A 24,370-nucleotide genomic window follows, 5' to 3' on the forward strand; every position below is an offset into this window, starting at 1 on the left:
AATGGCAGCCACCAAAATACATCATCTATAAACCGGTTTAACACATAAAAACAAGAACAATTTGACAGAGCAAAAATGTTACAATTTCATTGGGTTATTAGAAAAATTTATTATTTTAACTAGTAAAACTAATGTTTAATCTTGTCTCTACAATACTTCTTTGCCACTCACAGTGCAAATTTTTATTGACAGTGCTTTGCAATAGTAGTCATGCTCCTTGAACTTTGTCACATTTATAGCCACAAGCTGCAGTGTGTTTTATGGGAATTTTATTCAATAGACAGGCGACTGCGGCTCAGTGGGAAGAATAATTGTTTTGCAATCCAAAAGTTGGGCATTCATTTCCAGCCGGCTGTACATTGTTGTATGAATATATGCACGTTTGTGAGTGGGATTGGGGGAAAATTGCTTTAGTGTAAAGTGCTTAGAGTGGTTGGCATGACTGGAAAAGCTCTATATACATTCAGGCTAATTGGTGAAATTAAAGGAAAACCAAACATGGTTCTCAACATCTTTCAGAAACAGAAAGTGCTACGTGCACAATCAATCCGCTTATTATTTTATCAAGAACCTTTTAAATTAAATTAAGCATTCAGTATTTGGTAGGAGTCTATATATATATATATATATGTATATATATATATATATGCACACATTTTTCCTTACAAATGTTCTCCAAATTGGTCCAATTGTGAGGACATATCTCATCTACAGCTCTCATCTATTCAGTTGACCTTAGATATATCTTGTTTCATTTAGCCCTGGACACTGGTAAGTTCATTTTAAAACTGATAGAGAAAAATTAAATCCATTTTCATATTTAGCTTTTTATCAAACATGTAAAAGGTTTGGCTCAAAACTGACTGGTGTTTGAAACTGCTCATTATCCCAACTATTTTAAGAGAAATCCCAGTTCCACTTAAAGAAAAGTAAGACAAGAGCATAATGCTTTGAAGTTTGGTTTCAGTAGAACATAACATCCATCCATTGTCTATAACTGCTTCTTCCATACTGGGTCACAGGGGAGCTGGTGCCTATCTCCAGCAGTCTATGGGCAAGAGGCAGGGTACACCCTGGACAGGTCGCCAGTCCATCGCAGGGCAACATACAAACAACCACGCACACACCCATTTATACCAAAGGGCAATTGAGAGAGACCAATTAACCTAACAGTCATGTTTTTGGACTGTGGGAAGAAGCCGGAGTACCTGGAGAGAACCCAAGCATGCACAGGCAGAACATTCTGCAAATTCTATGCAAAAAGCCACCTGTCCAGTAGTCGAACTCAGCACTTTCTTGCTGCAAAGCAACCAATTTTACAATTTTACAATCCTGCTTTGTTGACCAGACATATAGAAAAATAAAAGGACATTGTTTCTGTATGTATCTAATAAGGGCCAGTTACAGAATACCCGCCAAGCATGTAGGAATTTTAACCATAATTAATGTAATAAAACCAATAACAACAGGCCAATAATGTTATAAAGTTTTTTTACCAATAAATAAATGACATTAAGCCAAAAATGTAATAAATTATTATGTAATTGCATAGCATGAAATAAATTTCAAATAGTAACTGTACGTAATAGTAACTGAACGTAATCTACTACGTACTACTAAATACATTTGACAGAAATAAATTATTGCTAAGGGCATTATTGCATTGTGTTAAAACTGGCAAAATTGTGACATTATTTACAGGTATTACATTATTGGTCAGTATTCAGTCACTATAACCCATGTAAAACACAACCAATACTTGTCAGTTTTAATGTCAGCCTGAGTGCCCAGTTTTTGTCTTTACTTTGCATCAGTTCTAAAGAAAAATCAGTCTTGTCCCACGTAGTCTGCCAGTTTTGATGACTGCCTTCACTGCGCCATTATTTTTTGTGTTTTCTCTCAAACAGAGTTTGTGTTTGTTTGTCAGTTGCAGTTGTACCAGATATACTGTTTGTCACAATAAAAGGGTTGAAACATATTATGATACCATATTTAAGTCCCAAAAACCATCTATCTTAACATGATGTGTGCAGTTTTGAGATCTACAGTAAGTCTTGACATCTTTACTCTGTATATATGTAGATCAATTTCTCCTGGAGGATGAAACACCTAAAAATGTCAAAGTAGTTCATGCAAGCGCTGTTCTTGATTTAAACAACTTTTTACAGGGAATTCTACATTATTTACATTGAACAGTGTCACCCAATTTACCTGAGCTGTTGATCTCTGCAGCTCTTCCAGAATTATTGTGGGTTTCTTGATTGCTTGTCTGATCAATGATCCATTTGCCTGACCTATCAGCTTATTTGTACGCCAGGTGTTTGTGGGCTGGCTGTTTTAGATGTCACAGTGCTCTGTGACATGTTGACATGTGAACAACAATGCTTTAAACTTGGCCGCAACTTACTCCCTGACGTGTCTGCTGTGTTATTCATGATGCTGTTTGTTCATTAATGTTCTCTAACACACATCTTTCCTCAGAGAAACATGCAACTGTACAAATGAACTGTCTTCTGAAGGCTGTAGTGGATTTAATTTTGCTGTTTCAGAGTAAAGGGGGTCACATACATGTGCACATCACTTTTTTTTAGATTCTTATTTGCAAAACATTTTGCAAATCATGTTCTATTTTCCGTTCACTTTAAAGTTAGGCACTGCTCAGTGCTGGTGTGTCATAAAATCCCAATGAAATATTCTGAAGTTCCTACATTGTAATTTGAGAAAATGTTCAAGGGAAATCTGTGTATCCATATCCAGATGCACCATTTAGTAAAAGCAAACCAGAGGCTCTTAGGGCGATTTTCTGGCCTAACACGTTTGAACACTCATTGGTGTTTTCTGGTAATTTTCCATGACACGAGAGCTTTATGTTTTACTCAGTAATGTTTACTTAGATAACTTTTGGAAACAAATGTATTTCTACAGCACCGTACTTTTTCTTCTACTTGAGTAATGTTATTTTCAACCAATGCTGCTCTTACTTGAGTATAATTTATGGCTACTCCTCACACCTCTAGGAATGTCACTGAATGAAAATCAAGCACATTTTAACCAAAAATGCCCGAGACATAGACATACACTTATACTTGTACACTTTAGATATAACAGTGAAAACTTTGTTGATTAAGTTCAGCTTTATTACTGGTATCTATGTTGTTACGAGCACCAGGTAGCTGGTAGTAAAACTTGATCAACCTGTTTTATTCTACATTCCCAACATTAAACAATAACATGAAAGAGTAGCGGAATAACAACAACAGTTTTCAGTGAGAGGCCAAAAAAATGTCCATACATCCACCCACCCACCCACCCATCCATCCATCCATCTGTCAGGATCTGTGCCATGTCCGAGTGTTTGGTGCTGTTTACTGTGCTTAGCCTCTAGATGGCGTTTGAACCTGGAGGAGAGGTGACAGGTGTTCTCTATCTCCCTGATCATCTGCTGAGGAGTATTTAAGGAGGAGGCTGCCAGCAACTCACTGCCAGATTGTTGCCCTTAGTGGTATATCTCAAGCCACAATTATCCTTGCCCTGACTTTGCTTTGTCTTTGCCTTCTTGTAATTTTGGATTTTTCTACCTTGCAGGATATTGCCTGAAGCTCACTTTATCCTCAGCATAAATATTGTTTTGGTTGTTGACTTCTGGTGAAGAGCTCTCCAGCTTCATGAACAAAGACTCAAGCCTTTTGTTACTTTTGTTTCTTCATTGGTGACTGTGGCTCAGTAGGAAGAGTAGTCATCTTGCAATCAGAAGGTTGTGGGTTTGATTCCAGCTTCCTCCTGCTGTATGTCGATGTGCCCCTGGGCAAGGCACTTAACCTCAAGTTGCCTACTGATCTGCGAATTGGTGTATGAATGTGGGAGCGTTAGTGAGTGTGAATGTGGCTCTAGTGTAAAGCGCTTTGAGCGGGCTGTATGACTGGAAAGGTGCTATATAAATTCAGTCCATTTACCATTAAATCAGCTGGCAGCCTCCTGATTCCTTCGTTCCTTGGACCACCTCCAGCGAACCCTGTCCACCCTCCTTCGTCCACAGCACCTTCACCAGAAACTCCTGATCAACTGACGTCCCTTGCATTCCAGTATTCACCATCTCCAGTCACACGGGTACACAACCTCTTGGTCTCTCCACCACCTTCTGGCAGATCTCTCCTTCATCCCAGTAAGATAAAATCATTGTTTAGAACAGTACTCTTGAATTGTCCCCTGCTTACCATTCTACTTATTTTACAGTTGCATCCCGGTTCCAGTCCCCTGCATTCCTCAGTATTATTGTAAATAAAATCCTTGCCGTCAAACTCTGTCTCCTGATTGCTTTCTGCATGTGGGTCAAAGCTGTTAAAAACAATATGACACCATCCATCCATCCATCCTCTGTTCCTGCTTAATCATGTTGTGAGATTCAGCAAACACAAAGCACAAAAGAACACAGATTGACAACCAGATCGATGTTTTTATGCCTAATGCCAATATGGAACCAGTTAACCTAACATGCATGTCCTGCATACAATGATGGAACTGATGCTCACTCAGGAAGAAATGGATACTCCATAGTACGATGCCCTAGCCGTTTACACTTTGCTCTTCATGGTGATTTTCTACATTTATAGTGACAAAAGACCCATAGTTATTAGCTGAAAGCCACCTTTTGTCAGTTCAAGATTATTTACCAGTAAAGATCAATTAGCCCTCGACCTTTGACATTTAAATTTACTTAAATCTTCATTCCACAAACCTGTTAGGTGAAAAACAACAACACGAACAGTGACTGAAAGAATAGCTTCCAGTAAATGCCTGCTTTGGGGCTGTTTTGGGAAACTGGAGTTACCTGAGGAAACACATGATCGCACAAGAAGAAAATGCTAACTCCGCATAAAAAGGCATTTAATTTAACTCATCTACTTTTGCATAAGTTATTAAAGATGCAGTTGCTTACTCATAGTTCTTTGTAATAATTTTTGCATGTTTAAAATACCAAAAGGCCAACAGTTAGTCGCTGAAGGTCAAATTTGTATACTATACTAAATGCTTTCCAGAGTACTTACCAGCAAAGGTCAAAATAACCCTTGACCTTTACCATTTAAATTACTCACAATCTTCATTGTAAAAACCTGTTAGCCGCACCTTTTATTTGGTGTTGCTTCCACAAGGCCAGTGGAAATTCTTATGAGGTGTGTTGGCAATAAAATCCGTTTTGGGGAAAGCAATTTTTCTAATGACATCAAAGCACCTGCAGGTTTAGTCAGATGTCTTGGAACTTATGCTCCATCTAAACGATGGGGCCACATCTGCCAGAAATTGTTAAGCTACCAAAGACCAGATGTGGTCCGTCTCCAAAGGATAATATATTATGTCAGGTTACCACATAAATACTCAAACCCCTAGGAGTTTTAGTGTTCAGACATTGTTTGTGCAGAGCTTCTATGGGGCAGTCTCATTCAGATGGTATTAGTTTTACAGTATAAGCTATGGTACTTATTGATAGAACATCACAGTATAGATAGTCTTGTCAGATATTTTCAATACACACAAACTAGTAATCTTATTTTCTAAATAATCCCACAGATGACAACAGAATTCAAACTGATCTTGAACCTTGGGTATGTTTGTAATTGCCATGACTCCGCCCAAATGCAGTCTCTGGGTTTTCTTTGAGGTACTGAAAATGAGAATTAAGAGTAGGATTACACCATGGGTTAATACCGTGACTGGGGGTCATCCATTTATTTGAGGAAAGTTTGATGTTAACAGGCTTTCTTCTATGCTGAAACATTGCTGGAGGAAAGTTTATAACCTGTAATGGGTTTTCAAAATAGACTACATGCCATTTCACAACATGCCTCTAATACTTGAGCAGGCAACTTAAACCAGTGTTTGTCTATAGTGCATTGATGACTTTTGTTGATTATGCAAACAAAAAGGCTTATGTCTAAACCTTCACCTTAGCTGCTTAAATGTACCAGGACGCACCTATTTCTTCACCTGTATCAGACCACTCCTATGTTGTGGATGTTGGCTAAAACTGCATTAGCCTAAGCGTTATTAATTTAAAAGAATCGTGATTGGCCAAACACGCGTATTAAATATATGCACAACCCCTCCTCCACAAGCCACCCACCGTCTTCCATGTTTTATAGACGTCTGCCACCTTGAATGTCTGTAATGCAGCCAATAACAAGCAGCATAACTTGATCTTACCACCTTTTCACTGATATGTGATGCAGCATTGAGACAAAGCTTGGTAATGTTATAAATCACCAAAACAACTGTCCAGCCTAGAACATGCAAACTGCCACTGCCTCATGGTTTTAAAGGCTGGCGATGGGACCCCTGCTTCAGCTGCAGAGCCCCAATTCTCCACACGCCCTCCTATAATGTTTTTCATTAGCTGTGAGGCACATGCACAGGTTTACCTGAGCTTCAGCCCCCCTACCTGGCTCTTTCTCTCCTCAAGAAGAGAACAAAGCTCTGTGATCCTCGTTACATGCCGCAGTGAAGATTGAGCCCAGATGTCGAGGCGTTTATGCTCAGCCCAAAACCCTTTTTTACAGCCACATAAATTTATCAGAGTCGATTTATTTGATCCTAATCAAAAGCAGTACATCTCAGAAGATTGATAAAGTATATGTCTTTGAACCTTTTCATCCAGAACCATGGTGTTTGGATGGGTCATTGCATGAATGTGTGGCTACCTACTGATTTTTTATCTCTTCCAAGTCCAAACAAATGCAAAGTTTTTTTTTACTTTCCAATAAGACCCCTATTACAGCCTATATTTGTTAGGACAACATAAAACTATATTTACCCATGGCACCCTGTTTGACATGAAGGATCAGTCTCAGTCACTAAAATCCGCTCTAAAATAATTTCAATGAAGTCATATGTGGCATATTTAACAGCCATGGAAATACATGTTTACCTGACAAATGTGTTTAATCCGAACATTATCGTGGGCATGTGTTAATTGTTCCCAGTCAAATAGACTAACAATATAGCTTTGTGCAGGTTTTACACAACCTAGCAGTTAGCCATAAGAATAGCTGTGGCTTTCAGGGGTGGTCCTCCTTTATTAAAGCTCCCTACAGATTGGGTAACGCTCTCAAAAACCTTGTGGGCAGATGATATGGGACATGGCACCATACTGGCAGTAAGTGAATGGCGGGTGCCAGGAAAGGCTGTGGAACAATTACTTTCCTATGGAGAGGCACAGGGAAAAAACACCATGCTGAGTTCTTTCTTTTCATTGACCTAATGTCATCTGCTTTAGCTCTAAGCTCCATAATAAACCCACCCATGCAAAGAAACCTGCAGGTCAGCACTATGCAGATAGGTGTAATGTTTTTGTAAAATTATGACAAAACTCTACAGCAATTTATTGTATCTTGCTAAATGCTTCGTGAAAAAAAAGAAAGAGGAGGAATAGTTTATCATAAGATAGACAACACTTTTATGTATTTTAACCTAAAAATCCCAGTACGAAAACTGAGAAAAGCTTAATTCCTTACATCTATCGCATTAGGACGGTTTTTAATAAAGCTTGTTGCTTAGCAACTCTTAGCAGGATTTTTTCAAAGTGAGGTTCTGTAAAAATGAATAAAAAGTTAATATCTTCCAGCAGTAGATAACTCTCTTGTTGTCTTCGTTTAGCATAAATTTAGACTGGTTGCTCCATGCTAAGGGCTGCACAGTATGTCGCTAATTTATTACTATCTTAAAATCCCTGTATGCTATATCAATATTGCAAAGAACAGCTTGGACTGCTAGAAGTATTCTTGTATTATCATACATTCATGCTGTCCAGGTAGGTAATATAATGATGCAAAATGATTTTAAGATGTTGTGGTTAAGTCATTAAGAAAGCATGATTTAGTAGTTTCATTGCTAAAAACCACACCGTTGATATGGATAGAAATATTGAATTTCATTTGTTTCCAGTATCTTAATAGACTGCCCAATATCTGGGGTCTGTTTTTGCAATAAACCCAAAGCAGAAAGACTTAAACAGTGTTTTGTACCAAACACTGATAACAATCTGGACAGTCCTTTTCCTCTTTCCATGATTTCCAAAGACAATTTGAAATGTGTCTGACCACAACACATTTTTCCACTTTGCGTCAGTCCATCTCAGATGAGCTCAGTCCCAAAGAAGCCAGCAGTGTTTCTGGCTGTTGTTGATATATGGTTTTTGCTTTGCATGGTAGAGTTTTAACGTCCACTTGTAAATGTAGCGATGAACTGTGTTAACTGACAGTGGTTTTCTGTAGTGTTCCTGTGCTCACGTGGTAATTTCCGTTATACAATGATGTTGGTTTTCATTGCAGTGTCTCCTGCGGGGTCGAAGTTCACAGACATTCAATCTTGGTTTTTGTTCTTGCCGCTTATGTGCAGAGATTTCTCCAGATTCTCTGAATCTTTTTTTTTTTTTTTTTTACCGTGTCCTGTCCGGCAGAGTAGCGCTCAGAATTGTTGTCTGAGTGCCAAGAAAAAGCCCAACAGATTTACTTTCACAAGTGGACCATTACAGCTAACGCTTTAAAGCTCTGCTTGATATTTATAAAAGAAAATTTATTAGAAACTGCTTTCAGATTATTTCAGTTGTTACGGACACAGAGACAGATATGAAAAGGAAAAAAATAAGAAGCACGAAAGAGAGAAGGGGGGGGCAAAAAAGAAAAGGGGAGAGGAGAAAAGAAATGAATAGAGGAAAATAAGAAGGATGAAGAGAATACAAGATAACACCCTGCTTGCTTCTACACCTGCAGAAACATTTTTTAACCAAAAAGTGCACGGTACTTATGAATGCAAGATGTTTTTAGTGGTAAATACAGCTCAATATAGAACATTTGTGTATCTGTTAACACCTGAATCTAAACACTTGTGGGTCTGAGTGTGAGTGTGAGTGCACTTGTGCTTGCGCTTGCGTATACAAGCTATAAAATATGTAAAAATATGCAATAGCGAATGTGAGGAGCCACAGACCTGCCCCCCTGGACCCGAGACAGATACGGAGGAGATCCAAGCTACAGATATGCAAAGGCCCCTAAGAGCACAGGAACCGCAGGACGACCAACGTCGGGACTACCGCAACCCCCCCAGAGAAGAGCAGGGGAGATACCTAGGGGAACCACCCAGCAGCCACAGTGCAGAAGGCCCAGGGAGCTGCAGCGATAGGCCCACAGGACCCATTGGCAGCCGTCTATGCCCGAGCAGATCCAGCCATGGACCCAGAGACCCAAGACCCCAGGCCCTGGCAAGCAGCCACCGGGAGTGAGCCAGCACACACCAAATCACCCAGACCCGTACACCACAAGTACACTGGCGGGCAGAGACACCAACCAACGGCAGGTAGTGTTGCGGGGAGGAAATAGGCCCCACATTGGATGGGGGACCTAAACTGATCCAGGAGAGGGAGCAGTCCAAGACCCAACCTGACACAAAAAACAGTCACAATCACATATTCCCACCCGCACACGTACACATAAAAAAGACACTCACACCCACGCACCCAACGTAAAGACAAACAACAATGGACATCGGCACACTCACTCACACTCCCCATACATACTCTATACTCCCAGCTCCAGGTGCCGATACCCCATAGGGGCAACCAGCCTCCAGACCCAGGAGGTGGTCCCATTTCCGCTGGGGGTGGAGACAGGCAGATCACCCAGCACCTGAATCTGGTCCGGGCTAGCCCGGGCTCGTGCCTGAATCTGAGCAACCCCAGCCCAGCCCCCGACCCCCGAAAAGATTATCTGAATCTCTTAATATTATGGACTGTTGAGAATGAAATCCCTAAATCCCTTGAAATTGTACATTGAGAAACTCCCCATCCTTGCTTGTGAATGATTGAGCCTTTCAGGGATGCTCCTTTTATACCCAGTCATGACACTCACCTGTTTGCAATGAAAATGTTAACCTGTGGAATGTTCCAAACAGCTGTTTTCTGAACATTCCTCAACTATCCCAGTCTTTTGTTGCCCCTGATCCAGCTTTTTTGGAACGTGTTGCAAGCATCAAATTCAAAATGAGTCAATATAAAGTTTAGCAGTTTGAACGTTAAATATTTTGTCTTTCCAATGTATTCAATTGTATATAGGTTGAACAACTTCATTGGAATTTGTGTTGTATATCAGTTAATTACTCTGACTGGACAGGTTTTATTTCACACATTAAGATTATTAATGGCATTCTGCCTTCTACCTCAAATTCCAATAGTTTCTATATAAATTATCCTCCCATTACAAAAGTGGTTATTAAATGACTTTTTACATAAAACTATTTCTAAGGTTATAGTTATTTTCTTGGACCCTCTCTGACTAATTGTTAGCCTTAACATCCGGGACTAACTAATCTGGAGCTATGCTAAATAAAAATCCTCAAACAAATCATGCAGGTAACCTCACACAACCTCATTCAAATTAACCGCATTTTTTGCTGACCACATTTTTTGGAAAAGCTGAGTTCAGTCTCTGTATCTACAACCAGATGAAGTAACCCCTTAAAGTACTGTGGCAAAGATATCCTTAACATACTCAGCTGCTGCTAGCATTTGACTCTGTAGCTATTGTTTCATATTGAGCCTTTGATATGAATGAGAGTGCTTTAAACATGATCGACTCTTATTTTGAAGTCTGAAAGTATTTCTTGGGTCTCCAGATTCTTTTGACAGAGTCAACTGACAGAGATGTTTTTATTGGGCTGGCTAGCAGCATTCTTTGAGCATTAAGCTAGCATCCACCAGCTTTAAATGGTTTTGGGTACTCTGTAGAATAAATATACAGGTCCTTCTCAAAAAATTAGCATATTGTGATAAAGTTAATTATTTTCTATAATGTAATGATGAAAATTTAACATTCATATATTTTAGATTCATTGCACACTAACTGAAATATTTCAGGTCTTTTATTGTCTTAATATGGATGATTTTGGCATACAGCTCATGAAAACCCAAAATTCCTATCTCACAAAATTAGCATATTTCATCTGACCAATAAAAGAAAAGTGTTTTTAATACAAAAAACGTCAACCTTCAAATAATCATGTACAGTTATGCACTCAATACTTGGTCGGGAATCCTTTTGCAGAAATGACTGCTTCAATGCGGCGTGGCATGGAGGCAATCAGCCTGTGGCACTGCTGAGGTCTTATGGAGGCCCAGGATGCTTCGATAGCGGCCTTTAGCTCATCCAGAGTGTTGGGTCTTGAGTCTCTTAACGTTCTCTTCACAATATCCCACAGATTCTCTACGGGGTTCAGGTCAGGGGAGTTGGCAGGCCAATTGAGCACAGTGATACCATGGTCAGTAAACCATTTACCAGTGGTTTTGGCACTGTGAGCAAGTGCCAGGTCGTGCTGAAAAATGAAATCTTCATCTCCATAAAGCTTTTCAGCAGATGGAAGCATGAAGTGCTCCAAAATCTCCTGATAGCTAGCTGCATTGACCTTGCCCTTGATAAAACACAGTGGACCAACACCAGCAGCTGACACGGCACCCCAGACCATCACTGACTGTGGGTACTTGACACTGGACTTCTGGCATTTTGGCATTTCCTTCTCCCCTGTCTTCCTCCAGACTCTGGCACCTTGATTTCCGAATGACATGCAGAATTTGCTTTCATCCGAAAAAGTACTTTGGAACACTGAGCAACAGTCCAGTGCTGCTTCTCTGTAGCCCAGTACTGGGGAATGCGGCACCTGTAGCCCATTTCCTGCACACGCCTGTGCACGGTGGCTCTGGATGTTTCTACTCCAGACTCAGTCCACTGCTTCCGCAGGTCCCCCAAGGTCTGGAATCGGCCCTTCTCCACAATCTTCCTCAGGGTCCGGTCACCTCTTCTCATTGTGCAGCGTTTTCTGCCACACTTTTTCCTTCCCACAGACTTCCCACTGAGGTGCCTTGATACAGCACTCTGGGAACAGCCTATTTGTTCAGAAATTTCTTTCTGTGTCTTACCCTCTTGCTTGAGGGTGTCAATAGTGGCCTTCTGGACAGCAGTCAGGTCGGCAGTCTTACCCATGATTGGGGTTTTGAGTGATGAACCAGGCTGGGAGTTTTAAAGGCCTCAGGAATCTTTTGCAGGTGTTTAGAGTTAACTCGTTGATTCAGATGATTAGGTTCATAGCTCGTTTAGAGACCCTTTTAATGATATGCTAATTTTGTGAGATAGGAATTTTGGGTTTTCATGAGCTGTATGCCAAAATCATCCGTATTAAGACCATAAAATACCTGAAATATTTCAGTTAGTGTGCAATGAATCTAAAATATATGAATGTTAAATTTTCATCATGACATTATGAAAAATAATGAACTTTATCACAATATGCTAATTTTTTGAGAAGGACCTGTATGATGACAGAAAATGATAGACAAAATACTAAGAGGTTGTATACAGGTGCATTAGCTAAGCATTAATTGGTAACAGTGCTAACATTAGCATTGTTAACATTAATTGCTAGCAGTGCAAATGTTAGAATCTTTTAAGGGCCACTTCACTGTTTTTTTAAGAGTCCCAAATGCATTGGCTCATGTGTAGTTCAGAATCTAAATCCGACCAAACAACAACTGGATAATTTTAAACTGATCAAAGGTTTTTACAGTTTGGGATTTATTCTACTTTGAGAATTATTACCATTTTTATGGTATTAATACGAACTTAGAATGGTCCTAAACAAAGCATTAAAACAGTAATATACAGACTAAACATGCCTAGACTGGAATAGTCTACACTGATTACAGATTATTTTAAACATTGTTTGTGAAATGTTTTACATGTGAAAACAAATGAAGATTTATTTGCCAAAAAACTATTTTCCCATCTCGTCTCATTCTCTTGAACCCAGTATTGTGTATCATAAGCTATATGTTAGCTAAATAATACCTCCAGAAAACAATGTAATGGAAATTCAACATTGACTTATAGGTCTTAAAATAGATTTTCCACTCAGACTAGTTGTCAGCTAAATCAACCTCAGTTTCATCAAAATGGAGACAAAAAATACAGTGCAGAGGGTTGCATACTGCAGATAAGATGCTGACCACTAATGGCCTCTCAACAAAAACCCCACTAAAACAAATCTAAATGATCACATTTATTACAAGCTGTGTCTGATGGCGTGACTCAGGCTTGAGTTAAATTGGGCAACTGAAAGTACTGTATTTACAGCTTGGGCGAGACCATGCTTTTAGTTAACTAAACCAATGTTGGGTAAGGTTAGGGAGAGGCTTTGGGTTTTAAGAAACAGTACGTTTGGACAGGATTAAAACTCGACTTGAATGAATTAAAGGCCACTGTACCTGCCCGTCAACCATCTCCACCACAACACACTTCCTGTGCTCTCTGTCCTGTTACAGTATGCTGGGACCCAAGCTTTTTATGAAATGTGTTATTATATTTTTCCTTTTTTCTCATGTTTTTGGGTCATTGTTTTTCTCCTCTCCTCTGCACAGTTTAAAAACTTTTTTCTTGTGGCATGTCAGCTGTTCCCCTAGAGCCACTATTTTGTAATAGTGTTGCAAACACTGGGAAATCCAAAGTTCTTGTCTCTCAGCAGCTTTATCCCAACTTTTAAAAAGGAAGCAGAGCGCCCTTTGATTACGCAGAATTATTTTTACTCACAAAACACGGCTCATTGACACAATTGCAGTCCTTTACCTTATTTGAGGCTTCTCATTTTCTGGTTCATGGTTTTTTTTACCAAGAGCCTAACCAAAGTTAAACTGCATGGATTTCTACCTCAGTGGACACAGTGTACTTACCTGTCCAAATCATTCTCTGTTTGATGATGCTTGTGTGTTTATTACAGGTTTGGCAAAGACCTTCAGTTTCTTTTCTTTTTGTTCCCCCTATTACTGGTTACTTGTTTTTTGGCTTGCTTTTTTGGTCTATACGTGCTTTCCTCTGGACATGGCATGTTTGTGCAGCTCCAGTGACTGCTGATGTTCATCTGAGAATCATCAATCTTTGCAGCTTTATCTATGCAGATCCACTCTCAGATCCACTCTCCATCCACTCAACCCCTTCATTCCTTTGTGTTGAGTTTTTAGTTCTTCCTTCTATTCTGCTCTTTGTGTACTGGTTTAAGTTCTTATTTTAGGTTTTGGTTCATGTTTTATTCCCTCTGTGTTCATTGCTGTTTATAGAATAGAATAGAATAGAATAGAATAGAATAGAATAGAATAGAATAGAATAGAATAGAATAGAATAGAATAGAATACTCTTTGTAGTTATTGTACTGGGCAGCCATACCCCACAGTAGGATAAACAAAACACATAAGGCATTAAAAAAGGTTTTCTCTTAAAATAGGGATATGATAGATGAAGTGTAATATATACTGCAGAAGGCATGATATGTACAACTGAAAATATATACTATATAATATGCTGTAAACAGTAAATTTGTGTAAGGAGGTGTATGTATATAATTATGTACATATGTTACCTGGCTATCAGAGGATGCAATAATACATAACAGTTTCAAAATGAATAAATTACATTTAATGAATGAATAAAATTAGAAATTGTAATTTTACAGTTTAAAGCAGCTGCAAACATTAATTAAGGCAAAGTGAAGTTTGGGTTGGTTATGGTCCGAGGGGGTGGGAGGGTGCTTATGGGGTAGGGGTTGGTTGTGTCTCTGAGCTTGTTTGCAGTGCGTATGGTCCAAGGGAAGTAGCTGTCTGTCAGTCTGCTGGTGTGGGATTTTGTTGACCTGCGCAACTTCCACAGGGTAACAACTCAAACGGGCTTGGCGGGGTGTGAGGGATCACCTGTGATGGCGTTTGTTCTCCTGAGGCAGCAGGACATGGCTATGTTCTGCGGACATGGCAGAGGGCAGCCAATGATCTTTTGGGGGGTGTTTATGACCCTCTGCATGCCTTCCTGTCCTCAGCTGTGGAGCCTGTGTTCCAAATTAGGAGTGATAGAAGGCTGCTAGCAGCTTTGTGTCCAGGTTGTTCTTTCTGAGGACACACAGGAAGTGGAGCCGCTCTTGGGCCTTCTTTACCAGGGCTCTGATATTGTTGGTCCAGGAGTTGTCTGTGGAGATGAGGGTGCCCAGGAACATGAAGGTGGTGACAGTTTCCAGCTGTTCTCTGTCTATGAGGAGGGGTGTGATCCTATCTGATCTTCCTGAAGTCCATGATCAGTTCTTTTGTATTGTGAACATTCTGGGTCAGGTTGTTTTCTGAGCACCAGCGTGACAGCTCCTCCACCTCAGTCCTGTACGCGGTCTTGTCTCGGTCACTGATGAGACCAAATAGTGTTATGTCATCTGCATTTTTCATAATACGGTTGGTTGAGTGGGTTGGAAAGGAGTCGTATGTGTACAGGGCGTACAGTATAGGGCTCAAGATGCAGCGCTGAGGGAAACCAGTGCTGAGTGTGGTTGTGGAGGAGTGGTGTGGGCCGAGTCTAAGAAAGTTTTTAATCCAGTTGCAGGTGGGTGGGGGATCTGTAATTCCAGTGGTTTGGTGGTGAGGATGTCTGGAACGATGGTGTTAAATGCTGAGCTGTAGTCCATGAAGAGCATCCTCACATAGCTCTCCTTGTACTCCAGGTGGCTCAGTGCTATGTGGAGTGTAAGGGCAATGGCGTCCTCCGTAGGCCAGTTTGCCCTGTACGCAAACTGGTGGGGTTAAAGGAGGAAGGAAGGCAGTCTCTGATGTGTTGGGAGCCTGATTGCTCCAGGAACTTGACAATTAGAGATGTCAGGGTGATGAGTCTGTAATCATTCAGGCTGTCTATGGCAGGTTTTTTGAAAATCGGGATGATGCAGGATGAGGCCTTTAAGCATGTGGGGACTGTGGCATGTGTCAGGAAGAGGTTGAAGAGTTCAGTGAGGGGCGCGGCGCTGGTGGTGTAGGGGTTAAGCATGCGACCCATATATAGAGGCTAGAGTCCTTGAAGCACCCGTCTTCGGTTCGGGTGCTGGACCAGGAGACCTTTAATGAATGTCTTCCCCTCTCTCTGCCCCTGTTTCCTGCCTACCTACTGTTGGAAAAATTTTAAAATAAAGACAATAAAGTGCCACAAAAAAAAAAGAGTTCAGTGAGGATCGCTGCCAGTTGGTCTGCACTGCAGCTTTCCTGGAGTTTACTGCTCTCAGGTTTTTTTGCTCCAGGACAATGAGGTAAGGAATCATCATCCTCATGAGGTAGCTCCTCTGCCAGTGTGCTGCTGCTGTTGGAGGATGTGGGAGGGGGTTTGCCTTTGTAGTTTGTTAGGGCCTGGATGCACTTCCACATCTTACGGTTGTTGTCCATCAGGTATCCCTCTATTTTCCTTTTGTAGGAGTCCTTGGCTTGGTTGATACCCCTCTTCAGATCAGCTCTGGTGGTGCTGTAAAGGGCTTTGTTCCCTGTCCTGAAAGCCGAGTTTCGAGCTCTGATCAGGGTCTGGACTTCCGTCTTCATCCAGGGCTTCCTGTTTGGAAATACCCAGGTGTGTCTGTCCTCGGTAACAATATCCACACAGCACCTAATGTAGAAGAGTACAGACTCGGTGTGTGTATCCAGGTCCTGTTGTTCAAAAATGCTACACTCCCTGCAGCTGGGCGAGAGCATTTTCAGGCCAGGCTTTGATGGTCCTTGTGGCTGGTCTTGTTCGCCTTCTAAGGGGGTGTAGGCTGGGAAGAGGAGCAGAGAGAGGTGATCTGATTGTCCAAGGTAGGGGAGGGGGCTCCCTCTGTATACATGTTTTATGTTAGAGTAAACACTATCCAGTGTGTTTTCTCTGCTGGTTGCACATTTGACTTGCTAGTTGAATTTGGGGAGAACAGACTTTAGTGGTGCTTCAATCCCCAACAATTATAAGTCTACTTGCCTCAGTTTTTTCTGCTCAGCTTCCTTCCCAGCTACACTGTATGCTACTGAGTAATAACACTTGGTTCTCCTTTCGTTCATCAACCTCCCCAGCAGTTTAAAAGTCAGGTTTTTCTCAAACTTTATGTTATTATTGGGTCCAACCTGTCCACAACAATACATGACATCTTCTTCCCATTCTGGCATTTTAAACCATTCGACAGCCTGATTAGTGATAAATAAATTAATTAATATAAGAAATTAAGAAATTGTTTAATTAATTACAATTAATAAAGAAGGTTCTTCTGGGGACTCCTCTGGAACCTCTGGAGATCATTGTCCAAAGAAGGATTCTTCATAAAATGAAGAACATTATGGAGAGCCCTGAGCATCCTCTTAATGAGACTGTTGTACAACAACAGTGTCTTCAGTCAGAGGCTTCTTCAGATCTGTTGTGAGACAAACCGCTACAGGAGATCGTTCCTGCCCACAGCATCAGCATCTACAACAATTCTTTGAAGAAACCCACATAATATGATCTACAAAAACATTTAATTTCCCTTTGGGATTAATGAAGTATTCTTTAATTTAAATTGAATTGAACTGAATTGAATTGAATTGAATTGACTAAATTCACTAAATCTCTGGCAGAGGATGGTTTAACAGATATAACAGAACGTTATAATATACTACAGTTTTATCATCTAACTAACGTTCATGTCAATAGGTTAGGTTATGATTAAACAAGTCATGAGTTTGTTCATTTAAGTTAATATTAGCCCTTTACATGCTAAGGAGTCAGCACAATGGAATTGCAACTATAGTCAACATTCACAATTTGATCAAAAAACTGGACCAAAACATTAGTGTCCACAGGCACTGTTTTAGACAGTGTTATATATGGAGTACAAATTTTGCTGTCCAAATTCCACTATTTTCTTGATAAAACGGTTATTAAACCTGATCAAGATATCTTTATTTTTCAACCTTCTGATCTTGCAAAATTTAAGTTTAGCTAAATACAAACCATTAGGGCTGCAGGGTAGGGTTATTGTTAGCATTGCTGCTAGAAGGTCCTGAGCCCTGTGAAGTGCCGTTCTGTGTGCAGGTTGCATGTTCTCTATGCATAATAATCTGCCACGAGATTATTCAACCAGATTTTGGATCCCTTGACATTAGGCATTACTCACTTTAACCCTATATTCTGGGTTAAACATAGAATCTGGTCCTGTGTTAAATCAACCAGTGGCTGAACGGGTCCATATTTAACCTGGAATTCGGTTAGCAAATTAATGCAATCTGGGTTGTTTTTAACCTGGCTGTATTTAGAGTGTAATGGTTGAAATGTTTAAAACATACTTAAGTAAGGACGATAAACTACCACCCAATTGCTGCTTGTTATGGTTTTGTATCTTTACATTCATGTAATAAATGCTGCCGTGCAGGTTAACACTAAAACTACCTTATTTAGGCAAACGTTTCTACTTTTATGATACTGGCAGTAGCCACTGCTTAATATCTCAGAGCTTTTTGATCCATTAGTTACATCTTGTCCGTATAAAGGAATATGTTGCGGTGAAGCCAGCTGTGTTCCCTGTAAGTAAAAGAAAAATTAATGTGTCTCAGTGCCATATCCATGTAAGCTTTACATACAAACCCGTTTGCTAAATAGTAGGAGTGGGGGACTGGTCACAGGAGTGTGCGTCACTCGCAATCCTTACTTTGACACATAAGTTTGACTTTGGGACTTACTGTACCTTCATTCCCTGCTAAGAGGTATTTAGCATTTTGTCTTTATACTATAGATTTAAAATGCAACAAATGTGGTGCAAACTGATTTATGAAGCACTGGGCTGAAAGCTAAAAAAAATTCTTTTTTATGAATGTTTTCTTTTAACTGGCCTACCTATACAGGGACAATTTTAAATGTCCCTTTGCCAGATACAGTTGAAACCGCTTATTTCCACACACTGTATAAAACAACAGCTTTTTTCTCACTATCTGACATTAAATTAGATTAAAAATGTCCTATTTTAAGCAGGGTAGATGTGCCAAAATCATTTCTGTTTGACAATGTGAGTATTTTTCAGACTATTTTTTATTTACTCTCCTCACATTAATGTCAGGATCTGCCATTTTGGACTTTGTTTCGGTGTTGTGTTTGTTTTGACTTAGCAGTTTATTTAGGTTTATTCACTCCTGCGTTGTGCTTAGTTGTGTTAGTTCTTCCTCCTGGCCTTAAACCCCTTTGTGTTACTATTATTTACCCACTTGCTTGTTCTCCTTAAATTATTTGTTCTTTCCCCAGCCTTGCTTTACTGTATAGTTCCCTCTCGGTTAGTTTTTATAGTAATAGTTCTCTTTGTTAATCTCTCATGTTTTAGTTCCTCTCAGTCAGTTATATTCTGTTATTCAGTAATTCTGTTCATTTACATAGTTCCTTCCACATCCTTAGATTTAGTTCTTCCTTGAGTTATGTTTTACATCAGCTTATGTTTAGGTTTCTTTTCCCAGTTCCTCCTAGTTTAGTTTATTGTTAATTTGCCCTCCTGTCTCTGCGTTTCCTAGCTACAGTCACCATAGCAACCTCCATTACCTCATTTCCCTTCACCCGGCCAGCATACCTGTAAGCATTCATCTGATTAACTATCTCCTCGTTTCCATTGTTTCACCATTCACCTTCCCTGCATATAAGCTTACCGGTTTAATTTGTTCCCCGTTGCCTCGTCCTGCAAGTTACCTGTCAGATTCATGTGATGCACCTGTCTAGCTCCTGCGTTTCTCCTGAGTTCCCTGTCAATCTAGTTCCTGTTCAGATCCTGCAAGTTCTGTTCGTCCTGTTCTCTGTTTCCTGTACTCCGGGCCTAGATTCCTGCTCAGCTCAATCTCATAATAAATATGACTCACAATTTTACCTCACAGGTCCCGCGTATCTCCCTGCAAGCTGGTCCGACCCGAAACCACTCTATGACAATTAATAAGTTTGCATGCATTAAGATTATTTATATTATATAGATTTATGAAACACAGAGCGAAATATTTCAAACCTTTATTTATTGTAATTAAAGGCCCACTGTAACCCTATGTAGGACAGAAAAACTGAACTCTAATGGCGGTTCAAATGAACCATGTTGGAGTTAATTCCAGCCACAGAGAGCAAGCAGATTTCCTTTTGCAGATATGAGGAGAATAGAGCAGATAAAGCAAGTTTTAGGAGAATCTTTAAGGCCAGACATGAATCTTAGCATATATGCACTTATAAGACCACATGAATATGCTAACTGGTCTGAAATGATAAATACGTAAATAAAGCTACCTTTATGTGCACCATTAAAACCCAGGAACAATTTTCCCAGCAACTCAAAATACTCAAAGGTCAGCACACTTGGTACAGTGTGAACATGTTATGGTGTACACTAAAGATCTAATTCTTTGTTAGAGGATGAGAGTCACCAGTGACCTGAAGCAAAGGAAAATAATGAGGATCTCCAGTTTCAATGCTCTTTAACTACCCAATAATTAACCCCAGTTTTACTCTTCACTGTCATTTACTGCAATGTGAGAATGTTACACCACATTTACCATTACAAAAGAAAATGTTCTTTGGATGAAAAAAGCAGAATAGCTGCTTAAAGGTCGTTTGTGGTAGATGTTGGTCTTGAGTGTCCACAGAAGTAAACATTGTGGGGCAATGAAACGTTTCTCTTTTTCAGCTTTCTTCCCTTGATGCCATTTGAGGCTGCTCAGACAGACATGTCCAGTTCAATCACATAAAATCAAAATCAAACTACGGACAAACTAGAGAGGCAATATCTCAATTTTCAGGTAATGCAAAGATCATCAACTAGAATACCAGTCTCAGTAAAAACAACAAAATGTTTAGTTTTATCCATCTGTTTAAGGTAAATCCATTTGTTAATGGAAAATAAATGCTGTTTGCCCGTTTGTGATTGCATTGGGGATTTACATGCGATGTACAGTCATGGTCAAAGGTTTTTCCAGAGACATGGCTTCAGGTTTTGTGGTGAGGGTTCTCATTGTTTATAGTTTTTAAAGTTGTGTAATTGGGTGTTTATTACTCATTGCAAATAACTTTATTAGACAGTTGACAGCCAAAGTATAATTTATATAGCAATCACGTTTTGTTCCCCGTAGCCCTAAAAAGGTATCTGCCAAAAGATACTGCATACAAAAGATGTTTTACTCACAGATAATTCATCATGAAGATGTTATTGAGGTCTGTCTGAAAAACAAGCATCGCCAAAGTTGTTTTTTTTTTATCTTCCTAGATCAGCAATGCTTCCAAAAATGTGAATTAATATCATCATATTGACATTTAGGGTGTTGGAACTTTGTTCCTATAGCTTTCTTCTGCTCACAGCTATAGAGGACACTGGCTGCTTGGATGAAACGCTAGCTTGTTGCCAGAGCTAGAAGCCAACATCATCAATCTGATTTCAGTAATGCTGTTATGTGATCACTGTCCTATGTCTGATAGGAGTCTACAAAATCAAGATACCTGCTGCTGTGTTTCCCAAAATTGTAAGTATAATGTAGTTGTAATGAGAACAGAAAAGCTTATATTTTACATCCCCATATGTTTATTTTAAGCAATGGTTGTGTTTGACTTTTTAAGTTGTCTATCTGAGAAAAAATCTAAAGGTTTTTCTTCTTTTCTTCTATCTTTCCTTTCATGTGCTGTGAACAACTTTGGAGGTCCTTGTGTATGAATCGAGATATACTATTACCTGCCTTGTCTTAAGAAAATGAGAAGTTAGAGATGACTAAACCATTCAGCATTAACTCATTATATACTTACTTTTACTAATACACCTTCACAAACAACGGAAGCGAATAATACTGATTATTTGTTCACCATGGCACGTGTTTGTGGCTGGGATTTATTAAGCAGCAAGTGAACATTGTGTCCTCAAAGTTTATGTTTTAGAAGCAGGAAAAATAGGTTATAGAAAAGATTTGAGCAAATTTGACCAGGGCCAAATTGTGACTGGATGATGAGGTCAGAGCATCTCCAAAACTGCAGCTGTTGTGGGGTGTTCCAGTCCGCAGTGGCCAGCATCCATCAAATGTTTTCCAAGGAAGGAAGGAGTCATGGTCTGAGAAATAGATTCACTGTCTTCCATTTATCCAAGTTCAGGTCGCAGGAGCATCAGGTCCTGTACACCTAGACATCCCTCTCCTAAGCAACTCTGAGTCCACAAGGAACATATAGTCCTTCCAGCACAATCACTGCACCCCGAGGTCTCCTACCAGTCAGACTACCAAAACTTCCAAAGGGAGGCACCCAGGAGGCATCTATATGAGATGAGTGTGGGTAGTTTGTTTGGGGAACACAAGGCCCTATGATAGACTTTGGGATGAAGGTAAGTGAGATGCTTTGGGCACTTTTTTCTTAGTAATATTTGTCGTCTTTGGTCCATGTTGATGTAACTTGGAAACGTACCACTGACCTAAACATTGTTGCAGATCACACCCACCCTTTAATAGAAACATTATTTCATGATGGCTTTGACCTCTTTAGGCAGGATACACATGTTTGAGGTCATGACTCAGATCTTATTCTAATCAAGGATCGGTGGGATGTACAGGACAAACAAGTCCAATCCATGAAAACCCCAACTTGTAACTTACAGAACTAAATATTTGTGCCAGATACCACAGCACACTTTCAGAGGTGGAGTCCCTGGCTCAACAGGTAAAGGCTGGGACCAACACACTGTTAAGAAGGTCATAATTTTATGCCCTACATGTCAGCTTCAGAGAGATCACATTCTTCATCCAGAAGAGCCAGCCCCCAAGTAAAAATGCTTTTTGTCATCATAATCATTGGTATGTTTTCAGTTGTCTAGAAATGCTTCTACAGTTTAGCAAGGATTCATGAGATCATTGACACTGGGTATCCTGGCTTTCATTTTGAGGTAAGATATTAATTAAAAGGTACCTTCATCTAAGTTTAAGGAAAACTCAACTATTATTCTTCAAGCCAATTCGTCCATCCAACCAGTATCTTGTTATTAATTGTTCCCCAATCAGTGGTTGCAAGAACCTTTGATTTTTCTTTAATTATGTTGTTTTTTTAACCTTTGTTAGGTTTTCCAAGGCGCCTTACAACACGCTTCCTTTTTTCCTACAATGTATTTTGTATCATATATTAACAATCAACCATCTGAGTCAAAGGCTGCTTGTCTCTTCTTACAAATCAAAAGTCAAGAGCATCCTGGCTTATTGCATCTTTGTGTGGTTTGCTGGATGGTCTGCTGCTGATAAGCAGGCTCACAAGAGAATCATTAAGACAGCAGAAACATTATTGGGTGAATTTAAGTGACACAGTTCAATTAGATATTATCAGTACCAAGGAGTGAATGCTTAGTAAAGGGTGACAAAAAAGTTTCAATCTGAAGCCGAACACCCAGACAAGGACCCCACTCATTAGGTGAAGGGGAGGGATCTCCCCTGGCAACACCACAGTGTTTTTTGACCTCTAATCTCATCAACAAGCCTTTTTCATTAGTGGATTTTTTTTTTTTTTTTTGGACCACTCCCTGTAAACCTAAAAGAGAGATGTGTGTACGAATCCTTGCAGATCAGCAGTTTCTTAAAAACTCCGACCAACAACCATGCCATGTTTAAAGTCACTTAAATCCGCTTTCTTCCCCATTCTGAGGCTCAGATTGAGCTTTAAATATATATTTATTCTCATGTGACCATTTTAAGATTTTAGATATATGTTTATCTGTTTTCTCATTCCCCTATATTTGTTTTATGGTGGAACAAATACATGGGACAACACTGGGGTGAAAAGAATAATCAGTTCCATCTGCAGTCAATGTAAATGGTGCAAAATTAAAAAGCCTGAAAATATGAAAAACAGGACATTTTTTCTTTCTTTCTGCTGGTGATTTTTTTTTATTTAATGTCTTCAAAGTTTAAAGAAACCAAAATTTAAACTTCTGCTCATCCTTTTCCCACCACAAAAAAGGTAAAGGGCATGTATTTTATTATTTGTGCTTAACAATTAAGTTGTTTTTTTTTACGTTTTTGTAGTGGTTCCTGAGGAGAACATTGCCAGAGTTTGAGCCACTAGATTAAATAATGATTATGTTGTTATGCACAGGAAACACAATGTGTCCATATTTAACTGCTTTTTAATTTGCTTAATATGTTCAAATATGGTCGATTGTGATTGTTTCGAAAATGACAAAAATTGGCCCAGTATTTGGCTTATCAGTTTATTATGGTTGTAAATACAGATCTTTTGCACAATACTTTTGTTTTATATACTTATAAAATATCAAAGAACAGCTAACTTTATTCAAATGTTTTAGATTACAATAATATATGTTGATTTGTGCAATTCATTAAAATCGGTGCCGGTGGAGGCTGTGACTGGTTGCCTGGTTTCTTCCAGTCCAACTATCAACCAAGGTCATGCACTCACCTTTCTTCTCAGTTGTCCGTAATAAGGCCCTTTTTTCTAACTGGGTTCAGTTGGACCTAAAGTCAATGTTTTGTTGAGATTCATTGTGTGGGTTCCTGACATAGGTGAGT

Source organism: Girardinichthys multiradiatus, chromosome 13 (assembly GCF_021462225.1).
Source record: "Girardinichthys multiradiatus isolate DD_20200921_A chromosome 13, DD_fGirMul_XY1, whole genome shotgun sequence".
NCBI classification, from domain to species: domain Eukaryota; kingdom Metazoa; phylum Chordata; class Actinopteri; order Cyprinodontiformes; family Goodeidae; genus Girardinichthys; species Girardinichthys multiradiatus.